At 43.8% G+C, this 17,783-nt stretch overlaps 1 protein-coding gene across 5 annotated transcripts in view; it reads right to left on the reverse strand.

The window, feature by feature from the left end:
• The window catches only part of LOC137371471 (ETS-related transcription factor Elf-1-like), a 179,251-nt gene that overhangs the window by 141,686 nt on the left and 19,782 nt on the right, over positions 1-17,783 (reverse strand). For 2 of the 5 annotated variants that reach the window (XM_068034122.1, XM_068034119.1), the window contains exon 2: positions 19-159. The exons of the other annotated variants lie outside the window; for them this stretch is intronic. The gene's annotated coding sequence lies outside the window, so the exon portion shown is untranslated. The remainder of the gene's footprint in view (positions 1-18; positions 160-17,783) is intronic. 5 annotated transcript variants of the gene reach the window in all.

The following is a 17,783-nucleotide window of genomic DNA, read 5'->3' on the forward strand; positions in this document are numbered from 1 at the left end:
GTTGGTCACATGACTAACCTGCTTGGCAAACTGGGGTTTTCTGAATTGCACAGTTTTGAACTGGACTGAAGCCAACCTCCTGTCTGTCTGCTCCCATCTCTTTCTCATGGAACTCCAAAACCCACTGAAGAATCAGGAACCCCAAGACAGAAAAGTCTCCTACAGCGAACAAGGTTTAAGAACAACACTGAGCCCCAACAAAAAGCAAGATCTACACACAATCAAGGACTCTACAATGAGCTCAAAGACCTATAACAAAAGCTCTCCAGATATTGCCTCAAACTTTTCCATTTTATTTTTCTTCTGCTTTTTTCTGTGTCTATTTCCATGTGTGTATCGTGTATGCATGCTAGTGTGGGCGCGTTCTCTATCTGTAGGCGTCAACCAAATTAGAGTTTAAGTTTAATAAATTTCAATGTTTCTTCTTTAAATGTAAGGAACCCTGTTTTTGTTGGTTTCTTTGCCTTATAATTGGAAAGTGGTGAACAAGGATTCACCAAGGGGGAGCTAAGAAAACATGGTGTGTTTAAAATTAAACCCTGTTACAGTAAGACCAGGTGACGGCTGAAAGGGAACCCTAGCCCTCTCTCAGCTGGTCGTAACAGTGGTAAGTATTAAAGATTTGGACTTAACTGTGGGAAGCATGATTGGGAAATTTGCTGATGACACAAAAATTGGCCGTGTAGTTGTTAATGAAGAGGATAGCCGTACACTCCAGAAAAATATCAATGGTTTTGTTGAGTGGGCAAAAAAGTGGCAAATGGAATTCAATCCAGATAAGTGTGAGGTAATGCATTTGGGGAGGCCAAATAAAGCGAGGGAAAACACAATCAACAGGAAGATATTAAGAGGGGTAGCTGAAGTGAGAGACCTTGGAGTGCATGTCCACAGGTCCCTGAAGGTGGCAGGCCAGGTAGATAGAGTGGTGAAGAAGGCATATGGAATGCTTTCCATTACTGGCCGAGGTATAGAATTCAAAAGCAGGGATGTAATGCTGGAACTGTATAAAACGCTGGTTAGTCCACAGCTGGAGTATTGTGTACAGTTCTGGTCACCACATTACAGGAAGGACATAATTGCTCTGGAAAGAGCACAGAGCAGACTTACAAGAATGTTGCCAGGGCATGAAAGTTGCAGCTATGAGGAAAGATTGGATAGGCTAGGGTTGTTTTCTTTAGAACAGAAGATGCTGAGGGGTGACTTAATAGAGGTGTATAAAATTATGAGGGGCCTAGATACAGTAGACAGGAAGGGCCTGTTTCCCCAGCAGAGAGGTCAATTACCAGGGGGCACAGATTTAAGGTGATTGGTAGAAGGATTAGTGGGAACATGAGGGTGTCTGGAATTCACTGCCAGGAATGGTGGTGGAGGCAGAAACCCTCAATTCCTTTAAAAGGTACCTGGACATGCACCTGAAGTGCTGTTACCAGTAAGGCTATGGACCAGGTGCTGGAAGGTGGGATTAGATTGGGCGGCTAGTTTTTTCAGTCGGCACAGACATGATGGGCTGAATAGCCTCCTTCTGTGCCATAATTTTTCTATGCTTCTCTGGGAGCTACAAATGGCCAACAAAGGATGTATCCCCCCCATAGCATACAGGGGGGGTGCCTCGTTTTACAAGGGTTCCGCCTTGACTGGTGGAGGCACCTCCCCACGCTACTGGTTAGATCCCAGCAGCGGCGGGAAGAGGCCCTTATATGGCTGCCCCCACCACCTGTCGCAATTCTATGGGCTCCTCTCCTCCGAACCCGCCTCAGGGGATCTGTAAAATCCAGCCCAATGTCAGCAGTACTGAGGGAGTGCTACAATGTCAGAGGTGCTTGTCTTTTGATTAGACATTAGATTGAAGCCCCATCTTCTCTCTCAGTTGGACATAAAAGACTCCATGGCACCAATTTGAAGTACAGCAGGCGAGTTCTCCTTGTTCCTCAACCAACATCCAAAGAACTGCTAATCTGGTCATTAACTCATTGCTGTTTGTGCGACGTTGCAGTGCAAATATTGGCTACCAAATTTCCTACATTACAACAATGACTGCATTTCAACAGTACTTCATCGGCTGTAAAGAGCTTTAGGATTCCCTGACGTCATTAAAGGTGCTATATAAATGAAATTTATTTCTCTTTCTTTTCATTCATTCCTCATTGGCATTATTATTACAGACTATGCATAATTCACATGGATACATCATCAATACATATTGTGCTGAATCCTCCTTCATAATGTCACGAAAACCCTACATGTCAAATTAGAAATATTAATTTCATCAGTTGGAAAGTTACATTAGACTTTTAATGGAGAAAATCAAGCAAATAACTTTAGAAAAAGAACTAGCAGCCAAGATGGCCATCACAATTTGAATCTGAAACACCTTTTCATATTCAAAAGATCCACCAAGAGCCAGAGGTTTGAATAGCACAGATCTAGGACAATGGCTTGCTCTAAGTGATTGAATTAACTAAAATGGCTTCATTCGCACGGCAGTCAATGCAATTCTAACACATTGACTTTGAAAGAGAACCCCCTACAAGTGTAAATTGGCATCCTGAGGTCTGTGGAGCCAATTCCTAACCTTGAATTTCATTAGAAGGTTCCAGAGAACCTGAAGTAGCCATGTGACCATCTGTCCATCTCAGGGAAGCTGGGTTTGTTTCCCTTGCACAAAGAGACAAGTAGTAACTTGGTGTGTGCAGCAGAAGGCTGCATGCTTTCCTTTCTCTCTGAAAAATGTCTGTGACTGTGGACCTACAAGCCTATAGACTGCTACAGCCAGAGACCAGGGGATGAGAGCTAACTACAATTCTGCCTCCAAGAAAAGCGTGCCAACCACAAAGGGCACTTTGACCAGCCAAGGACTTCAAGAATACAGCTTCAGCTGGAAGACTACCGAATCATCCACTCCATAGACTGTATTTAAGTTCCATTTATTCTAGACTCTCATCCAAACACCAAATCTATTTTCCCTCTGTAATCTATTTGTGTGTGTGAGATTCTCATGTGAATGCGTATTTTTTTTTAAAATTATTTTTAAATCGGGGTTAGATTGTTAAGTATAATAAACATCTCTATCTTGTATAAACTCAAGAAAACCTGTCCGATTGGTTCTTTCATGATCACAGTAAAGGTAAAAGATAAAACACTCACAAAAGTGCTAAGTACAACCACTGTTTAAAAAGGAATAAACCCTGTTGTGGTCAAATAAGAAGTAGGGCAAAAGGGGTATCTGTGACCCCCTCCTCATTTGGCCAGAACAGAAATTTGGGGGCTGGAGTATGGGATAATAACCCAAGCGAGAAATCCCTAGAAAAAAATTGTTTAAAAACTTCAATACCAGTTTTCGTGTGTTTAACTGCTAGAATACTAACATGTCCACACTCAACGCCAGTACCTTCTTAAGCCAGGGTGAAGTAACTTGGGATAGGTTAAATCCCTATCCATTGAAGAGTTGAAGAATATAGCTGGGCAGTTAGGGATTACTTTCCGTGCAAAAGCTAAGAAATCTGAAATCCTAAGGCTTGTGGCCAACCATTTTTCACTTGAACCTGAAGATTCAGAAACAGGGTTAGAGTCAGAAACAGACACAGTAATGTCAGCAAAAATACAATTAGAACAGAGGAGGCTCGAATTAGAATTCCAGAGAGAGAGAGAACAGAGAGAGTGTCAAGAAAGGAAAAATGAAAGGGAAGAAAGGGAAAGAGAGAGAGAGCTTTCAAGAAGGAGAAGGAGGAAAGAGAGCTAAGGCAGCTTGAACTAACTAGGACAACCCAGTACACCCAGTGAAAGCATGGCTAGTGAGCAAGCTACCCCTAGCTCAAGACCGTGTGCTGAGCTCTTAAAGTTCTCCCAGTTGATTGCGAAGTTCAATGAGGGGGATATGGAAGCATTTCTCGTCACTTTTGAAAAGCTTGCAAGAAAGCTGAAAAGGCTGGCCAAGAGCTGGCGGCTGTTGTTACAAAGCAAGCTAACAGGAAAAGCCATGAAGGATATTCACTATTGCCAGATGAAAGTTTTGTCAGATTATGAGATGACTAAAAATGCTATCCTGGGGGTATACGAGGTAGCACCAGAATTGTACCACCAGAAATTCCAAACCCTCCAGAAGCCGCCTGACAACTTAACTCGAGTTTGAAAGAGTTAAGCAGCTTGATTTTGACCAGTGGATAAGAGCACCTAGGGTACAGCCCACATAAAAATCTCAGAGAACTGATCGTTCTTGAAGAATTTAAAAACTCACTTCCGCTTTCCATTAAAACCCACAGAGAAGAACAGAAGGTACGTGCAGCCAGGCAAGCCGCAATCCTGGTTGATGAATTTACCCTTGTACACAAGTCCTTACCCCAAGGGAAACACAAGAACACAAGAAATAGGTGTAGAAGTAGAGCATATGGCCCATCGAGCCTGCTCTGCCATTCAATACAATCATGGCTGATCTTGGGCTTCGATTTTACTTTCCCACCCACTCGCCATATCCCTTGATTTCCTGCGAGGCCAAAGATCTGCCTATCTCAGCCTTAAATGTATTCAATGATGGAGCATCCACAATCCTCTGGGGCAGAGAATACCAAAGATCCACAACCCTTTGAGTGTAGTAATTTCTCCTCATCTCAGTCCTGAATGATCGGCCCCTAAATCCTGAGACTGTGTCCCCGCATTCTAGATTCCCCAAACACTGGAAATAATCTCTCAGCTTCTACTCTATCAATCCCTTTCAGAATCTTGTCTGTCTCATTGAGATCACTTCTCATTCTTCTAAACTCCAGAGAATATAGGCCCAATTTACTCAGCCTCTCATTTTATTTTATTCGCTCATGGGATATGGGCATTGCTGAAAGGGAAGCATTTATTGCCCATCTCTAAGTGCCCTTGAGAAGGTGGCAGTGAGCAGCCTACTTGAACCGCTGCAGTCCATGTGGCGTAGGTATACCCACAGTGTTGTTAAGGGAGTTCCAGGATTTTGACCCAGCGACAGTGAAGAAACAACGATATAGTTCCAAGTCAGGATGGCGTGTGGCTTGGAGAGGAACTTGCAGGTGGTGGTGTTCCCATGCTGCCCTTGTCCTTCTAGGTGGTAGAGGTCATGGGTTTGGAAGGTGCTGTCTAAGGAGCCTTGGTGTGATGCTGCAGTGTATCCTGTAGATGTTGCACACTGCTGCTACTGTGTGTCAGTGGTGGAGGGAGTGAATGTTTGTGAATGGGGTGACAATCAAGTATGATGCTTTGTCCTGGATGGTGTCGAGCTTCTTGAGTGGAGTGTTGTTGGAGTTGCATCCATCCAGGCAAGTGGAGAATATTCCATCACACTCCTGACTTGCGCCTTTTAGATGGTGGACAGGCTTTGGGGAATCAGGAGGTGAGTTACACATTGTAGGACAACCTCCTCATCCCAGGGACCAATTTAGTAAATCTTCACTGCACCACCTCCAATGTAAGTATATCCTTTCTTAAATGTGGAGACCAAAACTGCACACGCTATTCCAGTTGCAGTCTCAACAAAACCCTGTACAATTTTAGTAAGACTTCTTTATTCTGTGACGAAAACTCCACCTGCGAAGAATGAGGCATATTAATTTTGTCATATGGAACATTAATTTTTAACTCTTACTGGACTGAAAACATGGCTGCACCTGCATTCTGACAGGACAATGGCTGGAAACATGTGCATTCTAAGAGACAGTTGACTGGAGAAGACAATGGAACTGCTCCCTGATTCAATTAACCAAATAGATTTTGATCACAAGACAGTGACTGCATGAAAGCCAGCATTCCAGTCCCTTACGGAGAATGTCTGCTAAGATTGAAAGAATCCACAAAACCTCGCTGGGCTAGTCACATGACTGGCCTGCTGGCCCAGGTTTGGTTTGAATTGTGTTCACAGAACAGTTTGAAGTCAGACTGCAACTGAACTTGAAGGAAGACAGTATCTTCCCCCACCCCTCTCTCTCTCTCACGAAAAGTAGAGACTGCAACTGGATTTCAAGACAACAGAAAACCAACAAAACAAGTTTGGTAGTGCGTACTGGGCCCCGAGATGGCAAAAGTTAACTGCAACCAAAGACTTTACACTGAACTCAAAACACAGTAAATGAACTCCAGCTATTGCTTCAAACCTTTCCCCTTGATTTTTTCTTCTTTTCTATCTCTATCTGCATGTTTGTTCTTCACATATGCATGCTAGCGTGGTCACGTCGCATATTTTTAGTGGTTTTAACCAAATTAGAGTTGTAAGGTTAAAAAACTTACACCTTTCTTGTTTAAATCCAAGAAAACCTGTCTGGTTGATTTCTATTATGTCCACTATTTCTGCAGCTATCTCTTTTAGAACCCTAGGGTGTCGGCCATCTGGTCCCAGGGACTTGTCAGATTTTAGTCCCTCAAGTGTCTTTCCTTTCCCTTCCCATGTCACCCCCTCAAACCCGAAATGGATAAAAGGAGGGAGAATGATAGGAGCCTGAACAGCTATGGGCGAGAAGGGAAAGCTGGACACACAGGGGGCCCTCCTCAGGCCAAAAAGGGTGGTGCTGAGAGCAGCAGTGTGACCTGAAAACCTGTGTGTTTCCATTGTAACAAGGCAGGTCACCTTTGAGCTGCTGCTGGAAATTATGGGGAAACCTGTAGGATTAATCACAGCACACAGGACCAGTGCAGTAGAAGGGGCCTAGATGGAAAGCAGATCAGGCTGTGACTTTAACTGCAGCAGTAGGACCCAGTAAAGCTACCGCTGAGAGTGCGGGAAAACTCCAAAGTCCCTGAAAGTTATCAGAATTTTGTATCCCAAGGAAAAGTGACCCCATACCCCTCGAATGGGACAAGCAAGCCCATAGTCATACTTAGGGATACAGGGGACACCCAATCCCTGTCAAGAGAAGTTTTTGGGGCACAGGGATGAGTCTTACATGTTAGACTACATTTCCATGTTCCGGGAGCGACTCAAGAGCCTGCCTCAGGAGCACCTCTCAGGCAGCTATGAAAAGGCAAGCAGAAAAACATGCCACGGCCAGAACATTCGGCCTGGAGACCCCGTATTAAAATTACTTCCAATTCAGGGTCAACCCCTAAAAGTCTGGTTCAGTGGCCCATACCGAGTGGCAAAAAGTATTAGCCAGGTAAATTATTTGATTAACACCCAGACCGAAGGAAAAAAACAAAGGCTGTGAAACATTAACATGTTAAAACAATATCACAGCTGGGAAGGGGACAGACAAACACACGCCTGTCAGACAGTCAGGAAGGAAGGGGACAAATGGGACAATGAGGACAAGCTAGTGGAAGGCCTGAGGGATTCCGAAATTGAAGCCCCTCCTGCCAGGTTAGCCAATACGAAGTGCTGAATAACCTAGACACCTCGTCTCCTACTTAAAGGTAGAACAAAGTGACGCCCTAGCAAAGCTGCTCACCACATTTAAAGAAGTCTGCAAGGACACACCAAGGTGCACAACCCTAACCCTGCATGATGTGGAGGTAGGAGAGACCCTTCCCATAAAATAAAACCCCTATCGCATGGGTCCCAGCAAACTGACCCAGGTTCGGGAGGAAATATAGTACGTGCTAGAAACCAACCTGATTAAGCCCAGTCAGAGCAGCTGGTGTTCCCCATTTGTGCTAGTACCCAAGCCCAATGGCTCTGCATTGATTACAAGAAGATTAATACAGTGACCAGAGCTGATTCCTATCCCATTCCCCATCTGAAAGTCTGTATTGATAGAGTAGGGAATGCCACCTACATAACCAAACTAGACTTGTTAAAGAATATCGGCAGGTTTCCTTAACACCCCGAGCCAAAGAGATATCAGCTTTTGTCACCCCAGATGGCCCATCCAGTGGGTTTAAGGAATCCCCCAGCCACCTTCCAAAAGCTGATGAATCAGGTAGTGGCTGGCTCACCCAACTGTGTAGTGTACCTGGATGATTTGCTGGTATAGTGAGAAATGGAGGGGCCACTTAGCCCAATTAGATGCCCTCTTCCAATGGTTACAGTCAGCTAACCCAGTAGTAAACTTCACACAAAGTGAGTTTGCTAAAGCTGAAGTGACCTACCTTGGACATGTTGCAGGTCAGGGGTGAGTGCTGCCCAGGGCAACAACAGTACAAGCACCTATGGATTTTCCCAGCCCACGACAAAAAGAGAAATCATGCGTTTTCTGGGCATGTGTGGGTTTTACTAAAAGTTTGTTCCAAGCTTCAGCACTATAGCCGCTCCACTGACAGACATACTCTAATCCAACCACCAAATCGATTTTTCCCTCTCTAACCTGTTTGTGTGGGAAAGATTCTCGTGTGAATGTGTAGTTTTTTTTATTATTTTTAAATCGGGGTTAAATTGTTAAGTATAATAAACTCACCTCTTTCTGTATAAACTCAAGAAAACCTGTCTGATTGGTTCTTTCACGATCACAGTAAAGGTAAAAGGTAAAACACTCAGAGGTGGTAAGCACAACCACTGTTTAAAAAGGAATAAACCCTGTTGCAGTCAGATAAGAAGGCCAAGAGGGCAGACTGTGACCCCCCTCCTCACTTGGCCATAACAACAAGTTTTCAATAGTCGATGAGAAAATAACATCCCCCAACCAGAAATGAATTGAAGCATTATTAAATTAGACTGATAAGAAATTCCCATCACATTTATAAATGAATAATTAGGAATGGTTTATGGTGGATACATTGATTCACTCAACCACTGCTCAAACCTCTTATCTGATCAAGTCCTGAGAATCAAAAGCATGACTGGCAAATGACACAGGGCTACGGTGATGGGGGTAGTTGTTGGTTGATGGAAATTGTAAAGTTCCGTGGCAAGCTAATTTAGTTCAGTCCATTGGTGATTCTTTAAGTACAGGTGTCAGGACCTAACTCATGGGGTTTATGAAGCTCCACCTAGTGGTAGAAGTATGCAATAATAAGCCTGTACCAGAATAGTGATGCCCAAATAAATAGGGCTGAATTTCACAGCACCTGACTTCGGGGGTCATGGTGGGGGGCCAGAAAATGCCACTGGCAGAGGCCCACTACGGGCCTCAATGCCGGCCCGATATTGCCAGCGGAAGCGGGGCCTCATGGTGGACCCCCCGCCACTCGGCACTGGGAGCCAAATTTGCAGAGGTAAATTTATTTAAATAAATGTATTAATTACTTACCTGCCCCCGCCAACCGTTCTGGAGCGATACTGCTGCCGGCGGCCGGCACTCTCGTGCCTTCGGATACCCGTCCGGGGATCCGAGGCAGGACACTTGTGGAGAGAGGGAAGCAGGTACGTTTTTCAGTGTGGGGGGTGGGGGGGGGGGGGGGGGCGAGAAAGCGGGGTCAGATTAATTTCATTGGTCTAGGGGGGATGGGAAGGGGTAAAGATTAAAGTTGATGAACTTTGCGGGGGGAAGGTCGGCAGCTCAAAGTAAGTGTTTTTTCAGGGGGAAAGGGCAGGTAATTACTTCTACGCTTATTGTGGGGGAGGGGGGGCGGGAGAGGGTCAGGATCACTATATTTAATTTTTTACAAACTCTATTTCTTTTAATATATAAATTGTAATGTAGGGCTTGAAGCCTTTTAAAATAGGCGTCAGCGCCTGCGCAGTGGTGCTTGATGTCATTGCTGGAAATGGACAGCCTGCCCCATCCGTGCCATCAGGTGGGGAGGGGGAGGGGGTGGTCTGCCCCTGCCATTTAAATGAGCTGCCGCGTTTAATATCACAGTGGCTCCACGCCGTGTGGTCCACATAGGCTGACCGCCATTGTTTACATCGGCGGCGGAAATGTAAAATCCAGTCCATAGTGTGAAAATTTAAAATATAATGCATATACTATTATGTGATTCATTTTGAGACCAAAACCTAGAAATGGCTAACATTTAATATGTCATTCCTTAGTTTGGTATTTCAGCAAAGTTGTTAACCCATTTAAATTGAATAGGTTACTGTCTACTTTAAAACAGTAGACAAAGGAACATTGGCATTAGAAATTGGGCATAAAACAGGCAAAGAGCATAGCAATTTAGCTATGGGATGGCCTGTTCCAAATCTGTGCAGGCATTGGTCCACTGCTAAATTTGTGGGTTCTTTGTTTATGCATCCTGGGTGGACAGCTAAGTTAAGAGATAGGTCACTTCAATGTGGAAGTGAGGGGTCTATTTGAAGGATTACATCCAGACATTAGTCAGCTCTGCGTGGGGTTAGAGTTGGGCCTGTCCTGCTCCTGATTCTTCAAAAGCCTACACGGCTGCCAACTAGTAAAAAGTTAATTATTCCAATCTTCTTTAAAAAGAAAATGCCCTTTTTGAAGAGCCAGATGGAGCAGGCGTTCTGCTCTAATTCCACAGGTGTCAGGATTGGCCGCCCCTTCCATAGTCTAGCCCAATCCCCCCTTCCTAGTACTTATCTAAAGGCTACTGCCAGCAAGACAGTTGGCCCATCATTGATCTCTTCACCCAGGTGAGCTTCCTGTGGAGGCATGACCATTGCCAGCAGTATGGTGATGAGATCTCAGGATCAATTTCCAGTGAATTATACCAACAGTTTATGGGGGTGAAATTGGACACGGGCAGAGATATTAAGTGGATGGTATATCATGAGCTACTTGTTGCACACTCAGCTTGATATTTAATGGAACTGAACATGGAGCACGGGGTATAACAAGCCCCCAACATGATAAGGGGTGTGAAGTACAATGGAACCTCAATAAGATATGGGGTGTGGAGTATAACAGGACCCCAATAAGATATGAAGCATGGAGTTTAATGAGCCCCAATATGCACTGCAGCAACTCACCAAGGCTCCTTAGACAGCACCTTCCAAACCCGCGGCCTCTACCACCTAGAAGGACAAGGGCATCATATGCATGGGAACACCACCACCTGCAAGTTCCCCTCCAAGCTGCACACCATCCTGACTTGGAACTGTATCACCGTTCCTTCACTGTTGCTGGGTCAAAATCTTGGAACTCCCTTCCTAACAGCACTGCGGGTGTACCTACCCTACATGGACTGCAGCAGTTGAAAAGACAGGTCACCACCACCTTCTCAGTTGCAATTAGGGGTGGGCATTAAATGCTGGCCTAGCCAGTGATGCCCACATCCCATGAACAAATAAAATGAGGTGTGGAGTATAATGGGATCCCAATAGGATATGAAGCGTGGAGTATAACAAATCCCCAACAGGATATGGGGTGTGTAGTATATCAAGACCCCAATAGGTTATGGGGCATGGAGTATAATGGGACCTGAATAAGATATGGGGTGTTGATTATAATGAGCCCTCAGTAAGATAACATTAATTTTCCACTACTGTTGAAGATGAATTTCTACCCCATGGTCTTAGTTAATATTGCTAACAACAATTTCTAGGTCAAAAGACAATATTTTATGATATAATTAGAAAAAACTTGAAACAAGAATCAAGAAAGTATAGCATTTTACCAGCAACGGATTATCACAATGTTCACGACTGAACAATAAATGCACCAAATGAAGTGACAAAATCTAGATTTTCAACGTGGTGGTGTTGGATGGGGTTTGGGGAGGGAGTGGGGGGGGGGGGGCGGGGGTGGAAGTACCCGATGCCCTAGAAAATAAGTGCTGCACATGATCTAGGTTATAAATTACTCTTAAACCGCCCTAAGAAGCAGAAGCGACATGAGGAAAAACTCTTTCACGCAGCGAGTGGAATTCACTGCCTGAGAGTGTGATGGAGGCAGGTTCAATTGAACCATTCATAAGGGAATTAGTCTGTTATATGAAAAGGAAGCATGTGCAGGGTTACGGGGAGAAGGCAGGGGAATGGCACTAAGTAAATTGCTCATTCGGACAGCCGGTGCAGACACGATGGGCTGAATGGCCTCCTTCTGCGCTGTAGCAATGCTGTGAATTGTGATTTTAACCAAACCCGCCTAGTGGGAATAGGGCAGGTTCAAATGGAATACCCATTTTAGCCCTCCCCTGATGAACAGTAGAATTGGATGAGCTGTAAAACAGATGTCATACCCTGTCGGTCCTGTCCTGCTCCTGCCGGGCGGGTTAGGTCAAAAACACCACCTCCGCCACTGCTTTTGATTAGTATTGGAGCCATCACCTTCCTTTCTTGGTTCTTTGCATTTTTGAAGAAAACACAAATCAAAAATCACTGCCCTGGTTAAATAGTTACAGAGAATTCTCTACTGTCGGTGACAGAACGAAGCAGGTGATTGGCTAACTACTAGAGTATCTCATCACTATATCCTCAATGGCACACAGACTTTGTTCAATTGAGTTAAATGAAAAGCACTCAGAATTGGAATTCTGCAATTCTGATCCATTTCAAAATATTTCATTCCACTTCTAACAAGTAGCAGATGGTCCTCGGAATAGACAGACAAGCAGTGCTGACCTGTTCACAACAAGGACCGAGAAACAAATCGTCTCCAAGTAGAAAAGTCCAGTTGAAGTGGAAATATTGGTCATTTTCAAATGTAAACCAAACCTAACAGGATTCTGGTTGGTTTGTGTCTGTTTCAAATCACTACTTTTGTCTCCTTGTGAATTATAAAGCAGTTTTGATGCTGCAAGGAGGTGGGATGAATCAGTCTCCCTCTTCTGCTGGATGTGTAACTGAGAAGCACAAGGGGAGACAAGTAAATACAATGAACTAAGCTATCTATGTAGTAAATCTGCATTTCCAGAAATTTCAGAAGAACTGTTTAACAAATAGTTGCTTGATAGTACAGAACTTGAGTATTGCTGAAAAAAAGAGATATGCTGTCAAAACCAAGAATGCCAAATTTCAAAGGGAGCACCAATTTATACTGCATGGGAAATGGGTGCTGACTGGTTGGCAAGTCAACCCTGATTGGTTGAGGTGTTGCCATGGAGAATGCACCAGGGAACTATTGTCCCCCACACTTTGTTTAATTCAAAAAAGGCGCAACTCCCGGACATGTTCTTTTTGCCTGCAGAGGAAAAATCCCTGCATATGAATATATGTAGCTTCTAGCAAGCGTAAGTGAGCCACATTGCAAGCAAGTGCTGTCCAATCGTGGAATCGCATCTAATGTTAGACATTGTGTTCTGAGTTTTGCAAGTACAAGCTGGTTGAGTACAATCAGTACTCTGTCTATTGTGATAAAAGCAAAATACTGCAGATGCTGGAAATCTGAAATGAAAACAAGAAATGCTGGAACCACTCAGCAGGTCTGGCAGCATCTGTGGAAAGAGAAGCAGAGCTTCTCTTTCCACAGATGCTGCCAGACCTGCTGAGTGGTTCCAGCATTTCTTGTTTTTATCTCTGTCTATTGTGAACAGCCGAAGTGTTTAATAACACTTCTGGTGCAGTTGTACAATGCTATTTGCTGGGCTGTTCACATGAGTAAGTGAAATGCAAAACCAGCAAGCAAGTAATTTACAGTCCAAGTTTAGATTTGGCCTGGTTAAAGAGAAAAAAAGTAACCTGCATTTTTATAGCACCTTTTATGACCTCTGGACATCCCAAAACACTTTACAGCCAATGAGTACTTTTTGAAGTGTAGTCACTGTTGTGATGTCGGGAACATAGTATCCAATTTGCATACAGCAAAGTTCGACAAACAGCAACGACCAGATAATCTATTTAGTGATGTTGGTTCAGGGATACATATTGGCCAGGACACTGGGGAGAACTCCATGGCACTATCCAAGAAGAGAAGGGGAGTTCTCCCAGCGTTCCAGTCAATATTTATTTCGGTCATTCTGAGACAGCAAGTCTTTCTTTTTATTTCATTTTACTTTGCATCAGTCTTCAAGGATGTTACCAATGCTGCAGCACAGAGTTGATGCAAAAACTGAATGTGTAGAAGTAAAGGCAGAGACAATGCATGCTAAATTAGAGCTCTTATGCTGGCTTTGATGGTGTTATCCCTCAGGTGCTAACAGCAATGGGGGCTGTGTTATGCAATCCACTGGTTCATTAAGGTCTGGGATTGATTCTATGGACTGGAGAAAAGCCCATATGATGCCAATAAGTCAAAATAAAGAAATGAGAAGACCCTTAGGTTAATTTCATTGATTGGAAAGTTGCTTGAAGGGATTAATGGAGATGTGTTGTAAACACATGTAGAAAAAGGGGCTATTCGGGAATTTCAGCATAGTGTTACGACCAGGTGAGAAAGATGTCCAGGGGTCTTTCTCAGCCTTCACCTGGTCTTATTGTAACAGGGTTTAATTTTAAACACACTGTATTTTGAGCCCCCCCCTTGGTGAATCCTTGTTCACCACTTTCATGTTACTGTGCTTCGAGCTCACTGTAGTCCTTTTGCAGGTAGTTCTTGCTAGTAGGTAATTCTTGCTTTTCGTTGGGGCCTGGTATTCTTCTTAAACCACTGTAGGAGACTCTTCTCTCTTGGGGTTCATGTGTCTTCAATGGGTCTTCAGTTCCGTGAGAAAGAGATGGGAGCAGACAGGAGAGAGATGCTCTCAGTCCAGGAGCAAAGAGCTTTCCAAGTTTTAAAACTCTGTGGCAAGTTCAAATTCAAAAACTCCAACAGCCAGTTATCCTGGAATGCTAGCTTCTCCACCTTCAACGTCTGGTAATCAAAAGTCCATCGTGGATTAAACTGGAGCAGAGAATGGCCCCTTTGTCCTTTCCAAGTACTGTCTGTTACTCGGCAAATGTCTTTCCAGTCAAGCGTCTGCTGTTTTTTTTGAAAAAAACAAGTTCTTTCTTTACTCCAGTAACAGTTTAAAAATCAATGCTCATGTGGCAAAATTAATGTGCCTCATTCTTGTCATGCAGGCCCCCACCTGTCAATAGTTTCTGAAAAAGGAGGTCCTGTATCATATTTTGAGGAGATTATGAAATTGGTGGATGATGAAAGCTTGGTTGATGTTGTATGTCTGGAATTTCAAAAAGCATTTGATAATGCTGCTAAGTAAGACCGCATCTTGTGCGATTGTTGGGTGGATGTTGGATAAAGAATTTATTGCATTTATGTAGGCAAAGAATGGTCAATTGTAGCAATTTCACGTGAAGGCCAGTCACTAGGACAGTCCCACAAGGATCAGCGCTATTCATCACCTTTATTAATGATCTGTATGATGGGACTAGATGCAGCTGAGCCGAGGCACTGTAAAAAGAAATAATTGTATTTCCATTTTTAATTGTCCTAGCTGTATATCCAAGCACCCTATACGCTATCACAACAGTCTTTCAAGAATGATCGCAGACCTTCACCTTCAAAGATTCATTAAACTACAATCTTTCAAATCATTTGGGGAAAGGTCCACAAATTTGCAGATGACAAAAGTTATGTTTGAATTGTAAGGCCTTATTTGAAAACAATAGCTTGCAGACAGATCTAGGCACAAAGAAAGAAATAAAGGCTTTACAGTCAATGAAGTACTTTTTGAAGCGTAGCCAATGGGGCAATGGGCCATGTCTGACAGATCCCTGTCAATATACAGAAGTGCAGAATAAGGCATTTGGGGTGAAATAATTCCAGGCTAATACATCATGCAGGATTGCGTGCTCAAAGTGGGTACTTCTTTAAATACATAGATCAAGGTCTAATAATGTCATAGGACTGCAATTTTAACTCTGGTCTGAGTGGGGAAGCAGTTGTGGCATTCCCACCAGGTGAAGACAGTGAGAGGATGATATAGGTGCAGAAGATGTCCAAACTTCAAAAACAGCTTCATTATCTGTAAAGCACTTTAGGAACATAGGAATAGGAGTAGACCATTCAGCCGCTCAAAGCTGTTAAGCCATTCAGTTAGATTATGGCTGATCTGAGTCTTAGCTTCATTCACCTGCCTTCGTTTTATAACCCTAACAAAGATCTATCAATCTCAGCTTTGAAATTTTCAACTGATCTGGAGGAAAATGTTCCAGATTTCCACTATGCTTTGGGACATCCTGAGGTCATGAAAGGCGCTGCATAAATGCAAGTTCTTGCCTTTTAAATTGTTTTAGTCAGCAGCCTCAAAGTGACCAAAAAATAATTTCTCCCATACGCTTCCATTTTTCTCTTAAGGCACTTACCCTCGACTGCACTTTACTGGTCAAGGATCACCTGCTGCCAGCTATTTCCCCATAACCAATATTCATGTGCATGGCTGAACATTGAGTGCTGGCAAATTAAAATTGGTTGCAGCACTCCAGGGTGGAAAAGGGAAGTTAATCCTGATTGATACGCAGCGACCTCGATTGAAAGTGTAGCTGCTTGTAGAGTTGGGGATCAGGCTTGGCTGAGATGTTCCACATTGGTGAACCAAATGCTGTTACTCATAAGGCTCAGGTAGAAATAATGGCCACTGGAGGCGAGGGAAACCAAGGGGCATCTGATTCTACCCTTGTTGATGTTCCCAGTCAGCCCCTATAACTTTACGGAAGTGCAACACAAAATCCTGTTTACGCACGCTAACCAGGTTTCCACCGCACTTCTGTCAAAGATATGGCAAAAGACACTCTAAGGACAATTCCTTTTCAAAGACAAAACCTTTCACATCCTGAAGACTCCCCAAGGTGCTTTGAAGCTAATGGATTTCTCTTTGAAGAAAAGCAACTGTTGATTTTTTTCTATATTCATTCTTGGGATGTGAGCCTTTCTAGCAAAGCCAGGATTTATTGCCCATCCCTAATTGCCCTTGAGAAGTTGGTGGTGAGCCACCTTCTTGAACCGCTGCCGTCCATGCAGTGCAGGTACACCCACAATGCTGTTAGGGAGAGTGCTCCACGATTTTAACTCAGCGAATATGAAGGAATGACAATATCATCCCAAGTCAGGATGGTGTGTGGTTTGGAGGGGAACTTGCAGGTAGTACTGTTCCTATGTGATTGCTGCCCTTGTTCTTCTAGGTGGTAGTGGTCGCAGGTTTGGCAGCTGCTGTCAAAGGAGCCTTGGTGAGTTACTGCAGTGCATCTTGTAGATTGTACACACTGCTGCCACTGTGCATCGGTGGTGGAGGGAGTGAATGTTGAAGGTGGTGGATGGGGTGCCAATCAAGTAGGCTGCTTTGTCTTGGATGGTGTCGAGCTTCTTGTGTGTTATTGGAGCTGCAATCACCCAGGAGTGTGGGAAGTATTCCATCACACTCCTGACTTGTGCCTTGTAGGTGGTGGACAGACTTTGGGGAGTTGGGAGGTGAGCAACTTCCCAACCTGACTTCTTCTTGCAGCCACAGTATTTATATGGCTGGTCTAGTTAAATTTATTTTCAATGGTAACCCCCAAGATGTTGATGGTGGGGAATTCAGTGATGGTAATGCTGTTGAACGTCAAGGGGAGATGGCTAGATTCTCTCCTGTTGGAGATGGTCATTGCCTGGCACTTGTGTTAGGAAACAAAACAGCCAATTTGTGTACAGCAAGGATCAATAAACACCAAATGATATGAATCTTTTTGGTGGTGTTGGCTGAGGAAGGAATTGTGGCCAGGGCAGGCGGGAGAATATTCTCGCACTTCTTCAATTACTGTCATACCAACATGTGAAATTGACAGACAGGAAAAGACCAACAGGTCCATTAAGCCTAAAACATCTAATATTTTTCACACACCTGAGGGGGCTGACAGGGCCTTGCTTTAATGTGTCATCTGAAAGCTGGCACCTCTGACAGTGCAGGACTCCCTCAGTAACGCACTGAATATGTATTCAAGTCCTGGAGTGGAACTACGAACCCATGATCTTCTGACTTAGAGACGAGCGTGCTACCACTGAGCCAAATATAGTTTGCTTCTGACAATTTCATAGTTTATTCTAATAAGTTGTTACATAACCTAAGGTTTTCTCTTCACATTTAAATGCAAAGTTTACTGGGCGCTTCTATTATCTGCATAACCAACAGTGACAGAAGAACAG

This window comes from Heterodontus francisci, chromosome 6, assembly GCF_036365525.1.
Source record: "Heterodontus francisci isolate sHetFra1 chromosome 6, sHetFra1.hap1, whole genome shotgun sequence".
Classification (NCBI taxonomy): Eukaryota; Metazoa; Chordata; class Chondrichthyes; order Heterodontiformes; family Heterodontidae; genus Heterodontus; species Heterodontus francisci.